Genomic DNA, 16,151 nt, shown 5'->3' on the forward strand with positions numbered 1-16,151 from the left:
CGGGGCTGCGAGGCAGAAGGTGCAGGGCGGCGCGTACAGCCCTGATCCCAGTGATGTTACGGGACGGGAGCGGGGCGGGAGAGACCCCGGCTCCTGCCAGCACCGGCACGGTCAGCCCTACGGCAGCACCCACCCCATTTGCTCCCTGCGGCCAAGGAGCGAGGTGGATGCAAACGGCCAGCACGGCAACCAGACGGGCAGAGGATGACGCTGAGGCCACCACCGAGAGCCACCAAGTGCTGGCGTTGCAGAAAACAGAAGTGTGTGCTTCGAAAAACAACGAGACAATGCCTCGTGAAAGCGTCTGCTCCCTGGTTCCAGAGCCAGCAGCAAAGGGCCCTCGTGAGCACCGGGGCCGCCCCGCGCTCGCCGCAGCGTCAGTGCCCAGCACGGTCCCTCCCGGGGGAGGCAGCCCCGGACACGGCTCCATTGCAGCCCTCACGCTCGGCATGCCGTGTCCCTCTCGCCGCGGGTACCAGGTGGCATGGAGGCAACCCCCGTGCTGTCGGCCTGCGTTCGGCAGCACCCTTCTGACGCAAACCCCCACCCGGGATGCAGCGGAGGAGATTTATTTCTTCTGACAGGCACCACGCACGCCGCTATTTTCCTTCGTTGCTCCGGACACGTCTCCTGCCACACTGGGCACACATCGGGGCTCGCCGAGAGCCAGCATGGGGGGTAAGGTGCAAGCTGTTTTCGGATGGTTTCTTAAATTAACATCCCCAGAGGACCCTGCCGTCTGCAGAGCTGAAATCGGTGACTGCACCGTGCCCGTTCCGGATGGTTTCATCACTGAGTGACTCCTTACGCAGCTTTTCCTCCTCTGGTAAAGCAGGAGCTCCCCGTCGCCAGCCCGGGAGCATCGGGGCTGCCCTCCCGCCGCCCCGCAGCACTGAGCCCCTTGCCCCGTCCCAAGGAGGGCTCCAGGGCATCCACACCAGCCAAGCTCCCAAACCCCCCGCGCTGCCTTGCTGCCAGCGCCTTGGGGCAGCCGAGCTCCCCAAAGGGCCTGGCCGCAGCCCGGGCTTATCCCCCCCAGGGAGAAAAAGCATGACCTGGCTCTGAATTTTCTGTATTAAAAAAGAAAACTGAACAACCTGTTCAGCAGAAATCCAGAGCTAAAGCCTGTGATCCATTGTATTTTGATTAGAAAGCAGGAAGCTCCATCCTGGAGCAGTCTCTTTTCAATACATTTGGTGATTTAATGAAAAATAGTATTTCCGCTTTGTTGAAAGCAGAGGAGTTTCATGTTTCCATTTGAATGAAAATCTAAGCTTTTAGAAGAAAACAAATTGATGAAAACCTGTTAAACCCACCCTGTTTGTGGCACCCGCAGAGAGCCCAGCTCAGACCTGGCTGCCCACAAGCCCGACGCACGCCTTGGGGCTGGCTCTTCTCCTTCCAGCACTTTGATTATTTTTCCTCCTGAGGATGGGGCTGGGGAGGACTCAGCCTTCAGCGCAACACAAATCCTGCCCTTTCGGTAAAGTGTAATAAACTTCTTCCCCGACACATAGGAAAATGTTTTAAGGCAGGACTTTATAGAGAGCATCAATCACTTTGGAGGTGATGGAATTGCTGCAGAATTATAAGCAAGTCTGAAGTGTCTACAGAGGACTCTAAACACTGTCTTCTATTTATTCTCTGTGTCCTTTGTAAATGTAAACTTCAGTGGAGTCCAGAGGCCCTTCCGTCTCCGCGCCTTGTCAATCCAGCACCTTTCACCACCGCTAAAATCACAATTAAAAAAAAAAAGGGATTACAAAAACAAACAGAGAGCTCGCACTGGCAAGTGATGGCTGCGGACTGTTGTGTCCCGGGAGCAGCGGCGGGATCCTGCCCCATGCCTCTGTCTTCCCACCACCGGCACGTGAGGGCAGGACCCCCGGAGCCACCTCCTCGCCGGTGACCATCCACCACGGCACGAACCCAATGACCCAGCGGGCAGGAGGCGCGGAGGAGCCAGGGCAAGGCTGGAGGAGGGCGGGGGTCCCGGCCACAGCACCCGCTCCTGGGCACCCACCTGCACCCCACCCCGGCCTCCCGGACGGGCAGGCGCAGGGACAGGAAGACCCAAACCAAATTCCAGCGAAAACGGGGACAGAGCCCTGGCCGGACACGTGCGCGCCCACGCGTGCCCTCGCTGTGCATGGGCAGGGTTTTATCTCCTGCAGACATTAGACTACCAGTGAGGAATGGTTAGCGGTGCACCACTGAATAAACACAGATTATGGCTCTGAAAGGCTCTGAGAAGATCAAGCAGAGGACAGTGCACTGACAGCGGGATGGAGCTGGGTGTGGGAGAGCCATCCCAGCTGGAACGCCGCTCGGAGGACGGCGCACGAGAGTGGGAAGTGACTTTTGCTTCCACAGAGAGAAAAAAGAGATAAAGGCTTTTTAAAGTTTTGAAAGGAATCTATAAGAGAAACTTCGCTTTGCCAAACTAGCTGGAAAAAAAAATTATTTTATACATTGAAATGTCCCACAGCTGTTCTAGCAAAAAAAAAAAAGGCCTGATTTGACAAATACCTTGCAGGAGAGGCTGGAGCCTTGAGCATCCTGATCCCAGCCGGGGAGAAAGCCAGCAGAGCCAAGGCCGAGCCTGCAGCGGGACAAGCTGCAATAGTGTGTCCCCGTCCCTGCCGCTGGAGGGGTGGGGAGGTGCACGTGGAAATAAAACACCAGGACGCTGTGGGTTACTGGCATGAGCAGGTAATCCGGCAGTTACAAGCCGCTCCTGCGCGCACCTCTGAGCATCGCTAACTCGGGCAGTGTGCGTGCCAGAGAGAACTCCTGCTGCAGCTGAGAACCGTGGGCAAACCACACCGTGCCTCACCCGGGGTCACCGTGGGTCCTGCTCCTCTGCCGCCCTGCTGGGAACTGCTTCACTGGCCGGGCTGGCCCTGGCTCTCGCCAGCACCTCTAGTCCTCTCTAGAGCCATTTGTCCCAAAAGACGATTAAGAACACAGTTATTTTGACAGCAAAGCAGCATTTCCAGGGCTCCCCCACCAGCCCATAATATCCCCCACCAAGTCACGCTAGAGACCAGAAAGGAAACGTGGGGCACAAGCGCAGGGTGGTCCTGCCCCTCCCAGTGCTCGTTGTGACCCCACAGAGCCACGCAGGGCTGGGGTCCCCCCACACATCCCACATAGGGCTGGGGTCCCCTCATCTCACACCCCTGCGGGTCCCACCCCCCTTGCAGCCCCAGCACCCCCCCGCAGGGACCCGGCCACGAGTGACAGTGCAGCACGGAGCTCACCCGGCACAGCCTTTTCTCACCAGCTGCCAGCCAGGCCCTCGGGTGCATGCCCAGGACACGAGGCAGCTCGCAGCACGGCGGCTGATTCCCACCTCACGCCTCCACCACCCGCCCGCACCCGCCGTCCCTCGAGATCCCGGCGCGAGACGTGCCGGGAGCCCTGCCGCCACGGGAGCGGGGATGCTCCGGCAGCCCGAGCCAGCCAAGATCAGAGGTAAAGTTTTTCTTTTTGCCAGTGCCACCGGCTGCCAGGCGTGGCCCTGGGCACAAATTCCTGCATTCCCCCTTCTGCCGAATCGCTCTCGTGACCCCGGCTGCCACCCCTCGCTGCTGCCGCGTTTGACTGCAGCACTGCGAGGGAAGGGTCGGTCTCTGTCGGCGTCACCCAGCCTCCCCTGCACGGCAGCGCCTCGCTGCTCTCCCGGCAGATCATAACGGCGTTGTCCGTGGCACGAGGCCCTTCCGCTCTGCGCTGCTCGGTTCTTCCCCTCCGGTCACAGGAACGACTCTGGGGATGCCAGGAGACGGCTCCCTGCGAGCTCGCGGCCCCTGGCAGGAGCGCTCCCGGCTGCCGGCTGGGGTGCGGGAACAGAATCTGCCTCTCAGGCAGTACCTTAGCGAGCTCAGAACAGCTCAGCAGCATCTTCCCTCAACTGCAGGATCAGGTCCCTCCTCTTAATGAATGGGCTCGATTTGTCGTTACTTGCAAAGGAAAGGAGCAGGGCTGAGGGAAAATCAAGTCTCAGATTTGGCCAGGCTCCCGTGCTGCGCTGCCAGCGCCGGGCACACGCGCGGCTCGCCAAGCTGCAGACCAGCTCCGACTCCTGTGTGTGCACCGGGGGCGGTGGTGCTGGGCAGCACCATCTTCACCAGCACGGCCGTGGCTGCTGCCGCCTCCCCGTGCTCGGCTCAGGAGAGGTCCCAAAAAAAGGGTTCAAGGAGAACAAGTGCCGGGGAAAAGAGAGGGCCTGGCACCTTCCAGCCTCTGGTTTCATCCCGCTCAGGAAGAACCGTAAGGCTGAGTTTTCCAGCGCTGCCCCGGGAGGAGAGGTATCGCGCCCCAGTGCTGAACCAGCAACGGGGCATCTCGACCCCGTTTGTGACTCCCGTTTGTGGGCCGGGCTGTCCTACGGCCACCGGCAGCGAGATTGACCCGGTGACCTTCAGCCTCAGCAGGATGAGCCTCTGCTCTCGCGCTAAAGGGGAGCGTGATAAACGCAGCTCCTGGCCGGCGAGCGTCTCCCGGACCAGCTGCTAACGGGAACGTGGTCACGGGCACAGTTTTGGACCTGCCCGCTACCTTGTGCGGCGTCCTGGCTGGGCACAGGGAATTCTCCGGCCACGGCAGGGGCGGCGGGATGCAGTCAGGTGTCCGGGGCAGTGCGACGTGCCCATGCACACCCGTGGGTACAAACTCACCCTCCTGCAGAAGCTGTTCTCGCGTGCGGCACCCACAGCAGCGCATGTCCTGCTCCGCCGGCCCACGGCGACGGTGATGGCGGCGGCAGCTTGAACCACGGGCGCTGCCGCCAGGAGATCTGCGTGGGCAGGGAAGGGAAATATGGCAACGTTTGCAACAGGTCCGCTTCCCAGCACGCTCCAGAAGGCTGAACGTCCCCCTGGCCCTAGCATCCCGGCCTGGATGCGAACAGCTGATCCCTGTAGGATCACACCGCAGCCCTTCCCGGGGCCGGCCTGAGAACCCCTGCCACCCCGCCGCGGCGCGCGGCCTCAGGAACGATCCGCAGGCAGCTCGTTTCCACTGAAGAGCTGCTGTAGCAAAAGTGCAATACCAGCAAAAGCTGGCAAGGAACCCAGGGGCCAAGGCTGGAGTAAAATTCTGATAATGCTGTGTTTATACCAGGAATTTATTTGGCTGATAAATCAAGTGAGGGAAGTACCAGATGGGAGCTGGCTGCAGGCGCTGTAACGGGACTGTCAGCGCAGGGCCAGGTCGGCGGCTCAGCCCCCGGAAACGCTGCTGCCAGGCCACCTCTGCCCAGACGCACAAGGAGTTCAAACAGGGATTGGCGCCGGAGCAAAGCATCACCCGGGGTGCAGCACGGCCAGGGCCGCATGCGGCCCCACGGGCCAGCTCTGCTCCAGCAGCCGGGGCAGCATCGCGTGTCCCGGGCACACGCCAGCCCCGCTTCCAGCCCCACGGCATCGCTAAAGGAAAGCTCTCGTGCTCCCACTGCCAGCCCCGGTGCAGGCAGGGCTCAGGCAGCAGCAACGCCGAGGGCTCTCATCTCCACTGCCCGCTGGTTTTGCCAGCTCTGGGCTCAGGTTGCACTCGGAGTTTAAAAACACACAAGGTCAAAATTCCCCGTGGAGCAGAGGAGCAGCCCTGGCACGGCCCACGAAGCTCTACCGTGTCAGTCAAGGGGGGTCAGATGCCGGCTGCCACCACGGCTGCGTTATTTCCCCGTGGGTGGGATGCCAGCGCCCTCCTGGGCCGGGGAATCATTCCCAGTGTCAGCTGCTCGGGAACACGCCACGCGCCTGTCCGGACAGACCAGCCCACGGCAAGACGGGTTCTGATTTTTGTCTGAGTAACTGCAGCAAGCCAAAACCCCTGAGCAGCCAGACGCAACGGGGAGGCAGCAGCAGCCCAGCCAGCGCTCTGCAAACAAAAGCAACAGGACAAAAGCCTTCCCCTGGCTCAGCCTGGGCACAGCACAGGCTGTCGGAAATCGCTCTGTGCTGTAGGTCCTGGAGAGCGACCTGCTCAAGCCATGCCACTGCCTCCGAGCATCTCTGTCCCTCCAGACTGCTGCTGCGCCGGCAGCCGGGCACACAGGCTGGCAGCGCCCGTGGGCAAATCTGGGAACGGGCAACCAGGAGCCCGGGGTCCCAGCGGAGCCGTGCTCTGCGCGTGCTTGCCTCGGGTTGTAACCGCTCCCTGCAGAAAAGCTGTGCGCATTGTTATGAAGCGTGATTTGTGAGAGCCAACAAGTCGTTTAACGACACGGCAGCTTCAGGAGGAAACACCACTTCCCCTGCTGCTCAGGGGGCCAGCAGGCTCCAGGAGAGCTGCAGGGCAAGGGCACCCGTTTGGTCACGTTGGTGTCTCGCACAGCGAGAGATCCAGGTGAAGCGGGGTAAACTGGAGACTTCATCTCTCATAACTATCAAATCCAGCTCAGTGATGCCCACAAGTCTTGCCAGCAGCACCAGCCATGGAGCCACAAGCACGCACGCTCCTGATCCCCGCCGATGCTCAGACCCCTCAAACACCCGCAGCGGGGAGGGCGCGTGCCCAGGTATGAGCCCCGGTCAGCCGTGGGCCGGCAGCCCTGGGAGCGGCAGAGCTGGGCATCCGCGCGGTCCTGGCCCTGCCCCGGCTGGGACGCAGCTCCTGGGAGCCGGGTCCTGGAGCCAGCGAGGCTCCCAGCCCTGGGGCCCGGCACCGCACCGAACGCCCGCTCCCACCTCAGGCCGCAGCGGTGGAACATATGGGACCCGTTAGCTGGAAGCATATAAAATTCAAAGCGGTATTAGTCATCGGCTCCGTCATGTTCATTCCTCCGCTGGTAGACACTGCTCTTGCAGAAGCGACCGACAACTGCTTGTGTTTCTACTGTCAGCTCCAATAAACAACTGCGTTTAATGCTGCGGGGGGAGAGGGGCTCGGAAACCCAATCCAAAAATAACAAGTTCTAAGCACGACATCCTCGCCAGCCAAATGGCCCCAGTTTGCCGTGCTGTCCCCAGGAAGCAGGGTCTAAAAGCCAAGATGACCCACCGTGAATCAATCACCGACCCCCCGCGTGCTGCCCCAGCAGCCCTCCCGCGTGAGCCCGCTGCACGGCGTGCATTTTTCAGCACGCGGGACCCCGTGAATCACGCGCCATTAACATTCTCGGAGTGACGTCTCCAAAATACTTCAGGGATAAATTGGTTGCCGGCTGATTTGCGAACCATTTAGGCAAAATTATTAGGAGGTGCGTTGGTGGGCAGCCAAGGGCTGGGTCTCGCGGGTCGCCGGGGCGGTGCATGCTCACCCCGTGGCCACGGGGAGCTCAGCCCGGGCGCCGCGGGCACCCAGCCGGTGCCACCCCGGCAGACAGCATCACGCACCAGCCAGTAAACACGGCATAACTCTCGCCCTCATAAAGGGCTCAAGTGCCCTGGCGCTGCTGGATAAACAGGACCGTGCTGAACGCGCACAAAGACTTGGCAGAGGCCCCTGCGGCGCCTCAGCATCCTCACAACCCTCCCGTGCTCGGCAAGCGGCAGTGCCGTTGGAGAGGACCGGGAGCCCAGCGCCCACCCCACGGCATGGCAGGCAGCCTCCCGCCAGCTGAGGGGGGACTGGACACCAACAAGAGGGCAGGCGGGAAGGCGGAAAGCCCCCTCCATCTGCTTCGCACCGCTGCAGCTTCGCGTACCGCAGATCCCGGCAGCGCCCGATGGCACCTATCAGCACCCTGCGCAGAGCAGCAACCGGCCTGGCCTGACCCCAACGCAGCCGAAACCTTGGCGGCCAGAGGGAGAGAGCAGCTGTGCGGCGCAGAGGAGCCGGGGTGAGCGGGAAGGGGTGCCCAGCTGGCAGAGCCATTCCCGGGGAACTGACAGGAGACAGAGCACCATCCTCAGCTGCGGGCGTCTGAGCCCCCAGCAGAAAAGGAGGAGAGCCTGTGGGGATGGGAGTCCCGTCCCGCAGCGCCAGCCTGCAGAAGCACAGCGGGCATCGCCTCACAACGCAGAGACCAAGATCTCGGCAGAGCGCGGGGAAGGTGCCTGCCGGCCGAGCCCGCAGCCTGCCCCGCATCGCCCTGCCCTACGGAAGAGCAGCAGCTCCCACAGCAGCAAGCCGGGGCAGGCCTGACGCCCGCACCTCTCCCGCCAGCCCTCCCTGCGGCTCCTTCGCGGAGCGGCCCTGCAGGGACGCTCGCTCCTGGGAGGCTCCAGGAGGCTCAGGGACAGGGGCTCCTGGCACAGCAGGGCCAACCCAGGTGTCACCACCTCAGCATCAAGATCTCCGTGTGAGCCACTTCCAGCACAACTGTTTGAGTACTTTCTGAACCGGATCAATAATAGAGAAAACCAGTTCTGAACCAGCCCTGGATTAATAACAGATGAAAGCAAAAATGCTTTGCCCTGCTGTGGGTTGTGCCCCAAAACTGGGAAGGGTTTTGCATGGGTGTCTCAGGAAACCACGTTCCCACGAGCATCTTCCCAAGGACACCAGCTCAGGACAGGCAGCGATACCAGTAACGCTGTGCATACGCGTTGTCACCTTCTCTCGCACCTTGCTCTCAGTTTTCATTGACTCTTCCAGCTCACGCTAAAGCCCAGCCGTACGCAGGCTGCGCGTGCCCTCACGTCCTGTCTTCTAGCAGAAGAAAAAAACCAAAATTAGCAAACAGACCACAACCACGCACTTGCAGCTCCCTCGTGCAGCAGCACAGCTGCCTCCAGCCCGGCCGAGGGAGCCAGCAGAGCCGAAACAGAGCCGTTCCCACCGTCCCCACCTTTCCAGGTGGAAATCCAACCCGCCTGGCCGGGGAGCCGGGACCGGGGCACGGGGAATGTGGAGTGAGAGGTTCCCGCAGAGCCAAACTGGAAGAGACAAGAAGAAATAAACACATGGCGGCGAGGCGGCAGGCGGGGGTCCCGGGGGCACGCACCCAGCCCGCGGCGGAGGGGCAGATCCGGGCGATAACGGGAGCCCAGCGCATCTGTCCCTCATCAGCCGCACCGCCAGACCTACGGGAGACCCCCGCCAGAAAACAAGCCAAGGTTTCTCGGCCTCGGTGAGTGCAAGGCAAAAAAAAAAACGTTGTGCAGGAGGCTCTCCTCGTTAGGTTTTGGAGGTGATGGGGAGTTCTGCGCTGCTGGAGAGCTGGGCAGCTGCTGCTGGAAAACCTGAGTTAGGGAGAGAAATGTCACCCCAAATTTATTGTATTTACTTTCTCCAGTGTTTTCAGAATTTTTACTCCTCAATAGTTTATATTATACACATTTATCAGCTCTCCTTCAAGCTTTTAACCCCCGATTCACTGTCTCAGGTTATAGCAGTGATGGAACGGGTATTCTGGGGCTGCACACCGGCATCTGCTCAGGAGACAGGTTGTGGCCAAATTCAAATAATCAAATGGCCAAAGTGAACCCGAACCAAGGGCTGCTGCGCAGTGAAATCTGCTCTCCTGGCCCCGTGGGCTTCCCACGGGTCTCCTGGGATGGGAGCAGAAATAGCATTTAAAGCCCGGCAAATGCAGAGGTAATAATAAAATTAACTCTCTGGCTGTGAAACCCTTGGAGACTGCAGCCCCAAGCACGGACAATGGGATCAAAGCCGGGATTTCCCCCGCACGACTCCTGGGGCGACACGCAATTCCCAGCCTTCCCAGGGGCTCGCTTCCCAAAGGGAGGGGAGCGGGGCTGGCGGCGGGGGCTGCTGGGCTGCCCGCAGGGGCCGGAGATGCCCAAGTGACCCCAGTGCCCGGAGGGGCCGGAGGAGCTCCCTGGCCCGGGATGAGGCAGGCTCCCGCTGGCAGGATTAGCCGTGTAGCGGGACAGCTGAAGCAGATGCTCGGCCCTGGACAGGATTACGCTCTCGGGAACGCCAGGGAAACCGCAGACACCCTGCCTGCCACGGCCACTCGGCGCTGCCGCCCTGCAGCCCCCCACTCATGGAGCGTCCCCGCGGGTCCACGGGGTGGGAGAGATGCTCCTGTTCCGTTTGAAATGTCCTAACAAAGTGTTGAGCTGGCCCCCTCGTGTGGGGGTGGGGAAGGGACTAATCTCACAGGGGACTGGGGCTCCTCCGGGGTCCGCGCTGTGCCCAGCATCCCAGCCACCCCCGAGCATCTCAACACACAGGGCCAGGAGGCTGCGGTGTCCCGGCCGAGCCGATCCTCGATCCCGACCTCCTCAGCAGCACACGCTGCCATCGCCACAGCCGCAACAGCCAGCCTCTGCTGAGGCCCCGGTGAGCCACAGCCCATGGGTGACAGCGCAGACAGCAAGCGGCCGTGCCCTCGGAGCTGGGATCCCACCCCAGCATCTCCAGGAGCGGGTCAGAGCCCACCGGGCACGCAGGGGCACGCACGCCGCCGGGCGCCAGGCAGGGAAGGGGCACCCCGTGCCAGACAGCAGAGGTGCAGGAGAGGGGTTGGTGAGTCTCCCCACTTCCAGGTTTGACTGGAGACCTTGCTATCGAGGGAATCTTCCCACATTCTCTAGCCACTCTGGGTCAAACCCTCCATTTCCACGGAAACACAGACCTTTAGGTGTCCAACGTAAGGGTCTTCTCCGCGTTCCTCCACAGAGCCTGGATGCTTCCTGAGCCATGCTCCTCACCCCCCAGGATTAACTGAATGACCAGAAAAAGCAAACAATCAGATTAACGGAATAACCAGAAAAAGCAAATCACAAACGCAGCTCAGCGAGGTGCTGCTCTCATTGCAGCTCTTTCCTTGAGCAGCGGATTTGCACCAGACCTGACATTTTTAAGGCCCGGGGAAGCACCAGGCCAGAACGGAGCTATACAATTTCCAGGTTAACAAGGATTCTCGCCCGGTCCTCAGCCCAGCGCACACGGGCTGTTGGAGCAAACGCTCTGCTCCTGGCACACCGGGGCTGACAGCACAGCTTGCTGCCCCTGCTCCTGCTTGGATCTCGGAAAGACTGGCAGCTGAAAAGCTGATCCAATTTAGCCACAGTTCTTTATCCGACGTAGCACGACGCTGGGACACTTGCAGACATAATCCAGCTTCCTCCTGCCCCGCGAGGTGCATTGACCAAAGGCAGGGAAAGGGAGCATTAATAGCTCTCTGCTGTGCGGATGAATCGGGGCAGCAGCAATGGGATTCTTTGGGCTATTTCTATCCAGTCGCACACAAGAGTGAATCAGAAGCTTCTACAGACCTCCATTAAATTTCTCTCCACTAATAGCAACGTAACAGAGACCAGAATTTGTCCTCTTTTTTTTTATACTTCTCTGGTATTTTTAAAAATGCTAAAACTCTTCAGCTTCTAGCTGAGCTGAAGATAAAAGTTAACCTCTGAACCATGCCAGCGTCTTTCATGTACGGCACAATACAGAGAGGGCTTTTTGCGGCGCGTTTAGATCCGGAACGTCTATTTCAGCCTGCCTCCATCTGCCTGCATCCTCCCTGACTCCGGGAGCCAGGGCACAAGGACAACAGCCAGCCTCCCAACACGCTTCAGACGACAGAGAGCCACCAGCGCCAGCCCTGCCCCGCTGAGCTCGAGGCCAGCCCGCATCCCCCGGGGCGAAGGCAGCCACGCCGCCAGCGAGAGCGGTCCCCAGTGAAACCCCTGCAAGGGGAGCGGCCAGCACTGGGCACAAACAAGAGAAAGGGGCTCCTGTTCCTCCTGTCCTCAAGAACGTCGCTCTCAGAGCAACAAAGAGATATTCTTTAATTAAGATCCACAACTCTCATGCTGGACAGGTTTTAGCACACACGCATGTTGAAGAAACACACGCGTGTGTACGCACACCTACGCACACACGCGCACCAGCTCTCAGCACCCAAACGATCGTTAGCAGCTCTCGTTACACCTGGCAGCCCTTTCCACCGTCCACTGAACAGGGACCGCAGCAGCCCAGAGGGGACAAAGCGCAGCGCTGTCTGCCGTGGGGATTTCGGGGAGGGCGGGCGCAGAGCCCAGCCGGAGGGCAGCCAGGGCCCCAGAGGTCCCGTCCCAGCTCTGCGGGGAGCTGTGGTTTCGCGGCCCTGACGCAGGCTGCTCTCTTGCTCGCTGCCGGCCTTTGTGCAGCAGCTCTCTGGGCAGGTTGTGTCTGTGCCAGGTGGGTCTCGGACAGGAGACAGCCCGGAACAGCCATGCTGGACGCTGGGAAAAGGAGGAGGCTCAAGAACGCATCGCCTGGCCCTGCGGTGCGGTGTGCCCAACCTCCCAGCGCTGCTCTGCGGAGGGGACAGTGGCGCCAAGACCAAAGTGGGACACCAAGTAGGGGACCGCAGCGTGCCAGGACACCAGCAACCAGATCCTGAGAGCAGCCTGCGGACGTGAGGGGCTGCGCGGTGCGGCGAGGCAGCGTGGGAGCCGGGGTCCCCTCCGCGGCAGCAGCCTGCCCACCCCAGCACAGCTCCTGCCCCTGAGCCCAGCCCGTGTCCTGCTGAGCCCTGCGGGGCTCGGGCACAGAGCTGGGAGCTGCTGCAGGCGCAGGCACCCACGGCCGCTCTGCCCTGTCCCGGCCCTCGCCCACCCGCAGCTCCAGGATGGCCCAGCACCTCCCGGCACAGGCTGCCAGAAGCAGGCAGGGATGCTGCCTGTCCTCCTCCGGAATCGCACTTGAGAAACCGTATTTCATCCTTCCCACAGGGCTGGGCAGCCCCAGCTGCTGTCCTGGCCGATGCCTCACGCGAGGCAGCGTGCAGGCTCCGCAATAACCTGTTCTCTGATCTGGGGCTCTCTGGCCTTTCCTCTCAGCCCTTCAAGCCCGTTCAGGGACCACGAGTCACGAAGAAGCACTTAAACCCACCCTGGACGATAAGGGTAGAGCTCTGTGGGGGCATTTCCTGCCCTAGTTTGGAGTTACGGGCTCCCCGCTCTCCCTCGGTTATTCCACCTTCTCCTTCTAAATTCCCCGCCATGCCGAGCTGCAAAACCGTGAGCGGTGCGGCGCAGATGCACCCGGACTCGGTGACTGCACTGGGCTGAACAGGGAGCGTGCAGCCGGGGAAGATCAGGTCTGTGCTGCTAGAACCAGCCCGGGAGGCACGGCCTGACCTGCTTCAGCGCAGGACAAAACCGGGGGAACTTTGAGCACGAAAGCCGCTGCGATGCTGCCGCCTGCCCTCGAGCAGGACCTGGCCAAAGGCAGGGACGCTCGATCCCGAGGGAGCGCACGCCGTGCTGGCTGCAGAACGCGCTCGCGACGCCAAAGACAAGGCAACTCACAGCCGCCGAGCCGGCGCCGGCCGTGCCACGCGAACCAGCCGTGGTGCAGCCAGGCTCGCGGAGCGAGTGACACGCAGCTCCAGGTCAGCAGAGACGGCGGGTTCCTCACCTCCACCCGGCGAACGTGAACTCCGTGTCCGAGAGCCCCGGCAGCGGGCGAGCGCGGGTTGGTGACAGCAGTAGTAAATCATCATCGCTGTTGAGCGCTCATCTGAACAGCATCCGCCGCGCGGCAGCATCGCCCTCGCTATCAGCTGCGGAGGACAAGAAATTTGCCTGACATTAGTGAAATGATTACTCTTAATACTTAGACACCGATCGTATTCCCCAGGAAAAGGAAACATAAACCCTTCCCTGCAGCGGCAGCGACACCCCCATCCCCAGATAGGAGGGAACTAATCAAGCCCGGTCTTCCCAGCCAAAGCCCAACCAGCGTGTTTGTACAAGCTCTGTGGTCAAAGTATGCGCAGGATTTGGCCCTATTTCCCCATTTTTATTAATCACAGGAAAAATTCTCCATTTAGAAACAATGCTAGAGATATACCTGATATGATAGGGTTTTTTTCCCCTTGGCCGTTTACCACTTGGCAACAGAGACGAAGTTCTGCCTTTGCAAAACATTGTGAAGCCTGTTTCTGTTCCAGCTCAGAATGGCCCATCCCAGAGCTTTCCAGGTTATCTGCAAAAGAAAGCCCAGAGAAGCGGATGGCTTGAAATGCTTCAGCTGATAAACTCTAAATATGTTATTTTAACTGCAATTTTGTTTTGCATTATAAAGCAGGATGAAAATGTTAACAACCACAGAACAAAAAGTCATTGGAAATGAAAAAGGTTGTTTTGAAAATGAAGAAACAGAACAGTTTTGCGCCCCGGGGACCACCTTCCCTTTCCCCAAAGCTGACAGAGTTTCACGAAACATTTCAAGTTTGACGTGCTGCGTTTTTAGGGGCAGTTGAGCTGTCCCTCCTGGGGAGGGCGAGGAAAAACTCCAGGAGCAAAGAAAACAGCTGGAAACCCAGATACAGCGCACCAGTGCCGCAGTGGTACCAGTTCCCCCAGCCGGGCTCCAGCGCTCCCGTGCTGGTTTAGGCTCGGCTTTGGTGCTCCCGAGCCCAGTTTCAGCCGCTCCGGCAGTGTCCAAGGCAGGCGGAGGTGTCCCCGCCGGAGCGGGAAGGCAGCCACTCCGGGGACATGGGACAGGCACCCCACACTGCTCTGCTCCCGTAAAAATCCACCTCCAACCCTCACCTGGTTATAAATAAAGCAGCCGCTGACCTCGGAGATTAATCAGTGGGCCGGTGTCTCTGCGTGATGTCACCCCATGTTTTTCCACAGGCCTGTCAAATTTCAGCCCCGTCTGATCTGCCGATGACAGCCGGGGCTTCGCCTGCCAGACAGCACCGGGACGGCCGCGGTCGGCGCGAGGGAGAAGCCGAGAGCGGAGGCCGGCAGGATTTATGGCCGGTTTCTCGCCGGCACGCTCTCCCGCGCTCCCCGTCGCACACACAATACACAGATGCCTCTGGAGGATGATAGAAACCGGGGCTGCTCGGTGCGGCGCGGGTATTTTTAGGTGTTATTGCGCCATTTCTGGCCTTCGGTGCCTTTTATGACTAACGCGGCTGGATCTGCGGCAATCCATCTGAACCTGGTCGCTCGCGCACGCCGAGCTGCGTTTGCCAGCTGGGCAGGCGGGGAAGGGAGGGATGGAGCGGCAGCCAGGCTGATGCCGCGGGGCAGGATGGGTCCGGGAATGGGAAAGGGATCTTCTCAGGGCACTGCAGCCGGCACACGCCTCCAGGAAGGCACAAAACCTCCTGGGTGGAAACGCGGGTCAGGCATCAGGCAGGGTTTCACTCACTACTCAGTCTTTACCTGCGCTTGCAGCCGGAGCCGCTGCCCAAACGCTTTCCCACATTCGGGAGTCGCCCACCTCCGGTCAGGCACCGGCACACAAGCAGGGAAGCAGGACTGTCCCTACGTTGCGTGTGCCCAGATCTCAACGGAGACCAAAGGGCCACCACACGGCTGCTGCATGTCCACACAGCAGTTTCCCAATTAATCTGAGAAGGGACAAAGCAATTAACAGGGGAACCAGGGGATAGGTGAACAAAGCGGACGCCGTGGCCCCCCTAAAGGGGCCGGCTCGTGCCGGTTTGTTTGGCTCCTGTTTCTATGGCGGTGGAGGCCGTTATGAAGGGCCAATTCATCCTTCTGGTTATTTGTAGCTATCCAAAATGTATTCTTAGCCTCTCAGACGCCGGAGAGATAGCCGGGGGCTACCCGGGACTGCTGCGCCATTGGGAGTTGTCGTTCTCTCCGGGGATAAAAGCCCTTCCTTTCCTAACCAAGAACTGAAGTCGTCAGGGCTCAGCACACCCGAGGCTGCGGCTCAGCGCTAACCGCACGGTCTCCTTTCCCGAGCAGACAGACGTGGCTTGCAGAGAGCACTCGGCTCTCGTGGTGTCCCAGCGCTGCTCCCCGGCAAGGCACCCCTGCCCGCCTCCAGCCAGCCTAGGGCTGCTGCTCCCCGAGCATCCTCCTTGGCACAACCCGGGGGCTGCGGCGCCCGGGGCAGCGGAGCCCCCAGCACGGAGCAGGACACCCTGCTGCAAGCACGGCTCTCGCCTGGGGCTTCGCTGTGGCTGCCGCGCCGGGCAGTGACCATGTGCAGCACCGTGTTCCCACGGCGCCCAGGCCCTGTGCGCGCAGCCCCTCCATGCTCCCTTTTGCAAAAGTTCATGAGCTTAGCTGGGCTGCGCTATCCATCCCAAAACAAGTTCCCAATAAATACAAATATAATAGGGCTTCGCTGCCTCAGAAAACAGGTTTCCCATGAGGTCAGCAGGCCTGGCGCTGCGGGTTATCCCGGGACAGCGATTTTTCCCCTTGGGCTCCCAGGTGGCTGTGACTGTGTGAGGCTCCGAGTTATTCCTGGGGCTGCCACGTGAAAGGTTAGCTTCCCAGCGGTGCCCGGCACCGGCATTTTGG

The 16,151-nt window shown here is 60.6% G+C and overlaps 2 long non-coding RNA genes across 2 annotated transcripts; both read right to left on the reverse strand.

Annotated features, from left to right (window-relative positions):
• Positions 1-1,177: 1,177 nt before the first annotated feature.
• On the reverse strand, positions 1,178-4,724 carry LOC147598016 (uncharacterized). Its single transcript, XR_015260993.1, has 2 exons — positions 4,683-4,724; positions 1,178-1,730 (listed from the first exon to the last, which is right to left on the reverse strand). It is a non-coding gene; the product is annotated as an uncharacterized LOC147598016 (long non-coding RNA).
• A 33-nt stretch (positions 4,725-4,757) lies between these two features.
• LOC147598017 (uncharacterized) lies at positions 4,758-13,440 on the reverse strand. The gene is made up of 5 exons (XR_015260992.1): positions 13,270-13,440; positions 10,496-10,584; positions 8,741-8,828; positions 8,518-8,601; positions 4,758-4,801 (listed from the first exon to the last, which is right to left on the reverse strand). It is a non-coding gene; the product is annotated as an uncharacterized LOC147598017 (long non-coding RNA).
• Positions 13,441-16,151: the final 2,711 nt, after the last annotated feature.

The sequence above is a fragment of the Chlamydotis macqueenii genome, chromosome 23 (assembly GCF_036417535.1).
Source record: "Chlamydotis macqueenii isolate bChlMac1 chromosome 23, bChlMac1.mat, whole genome shotgun sequence".
Taxonomy (NCBI): Eukaryota; Metazoa; Chordata; class Aves; order Otidiformes; family Otididae; genus Chlamydotis; species Chlamydotis macqueenii.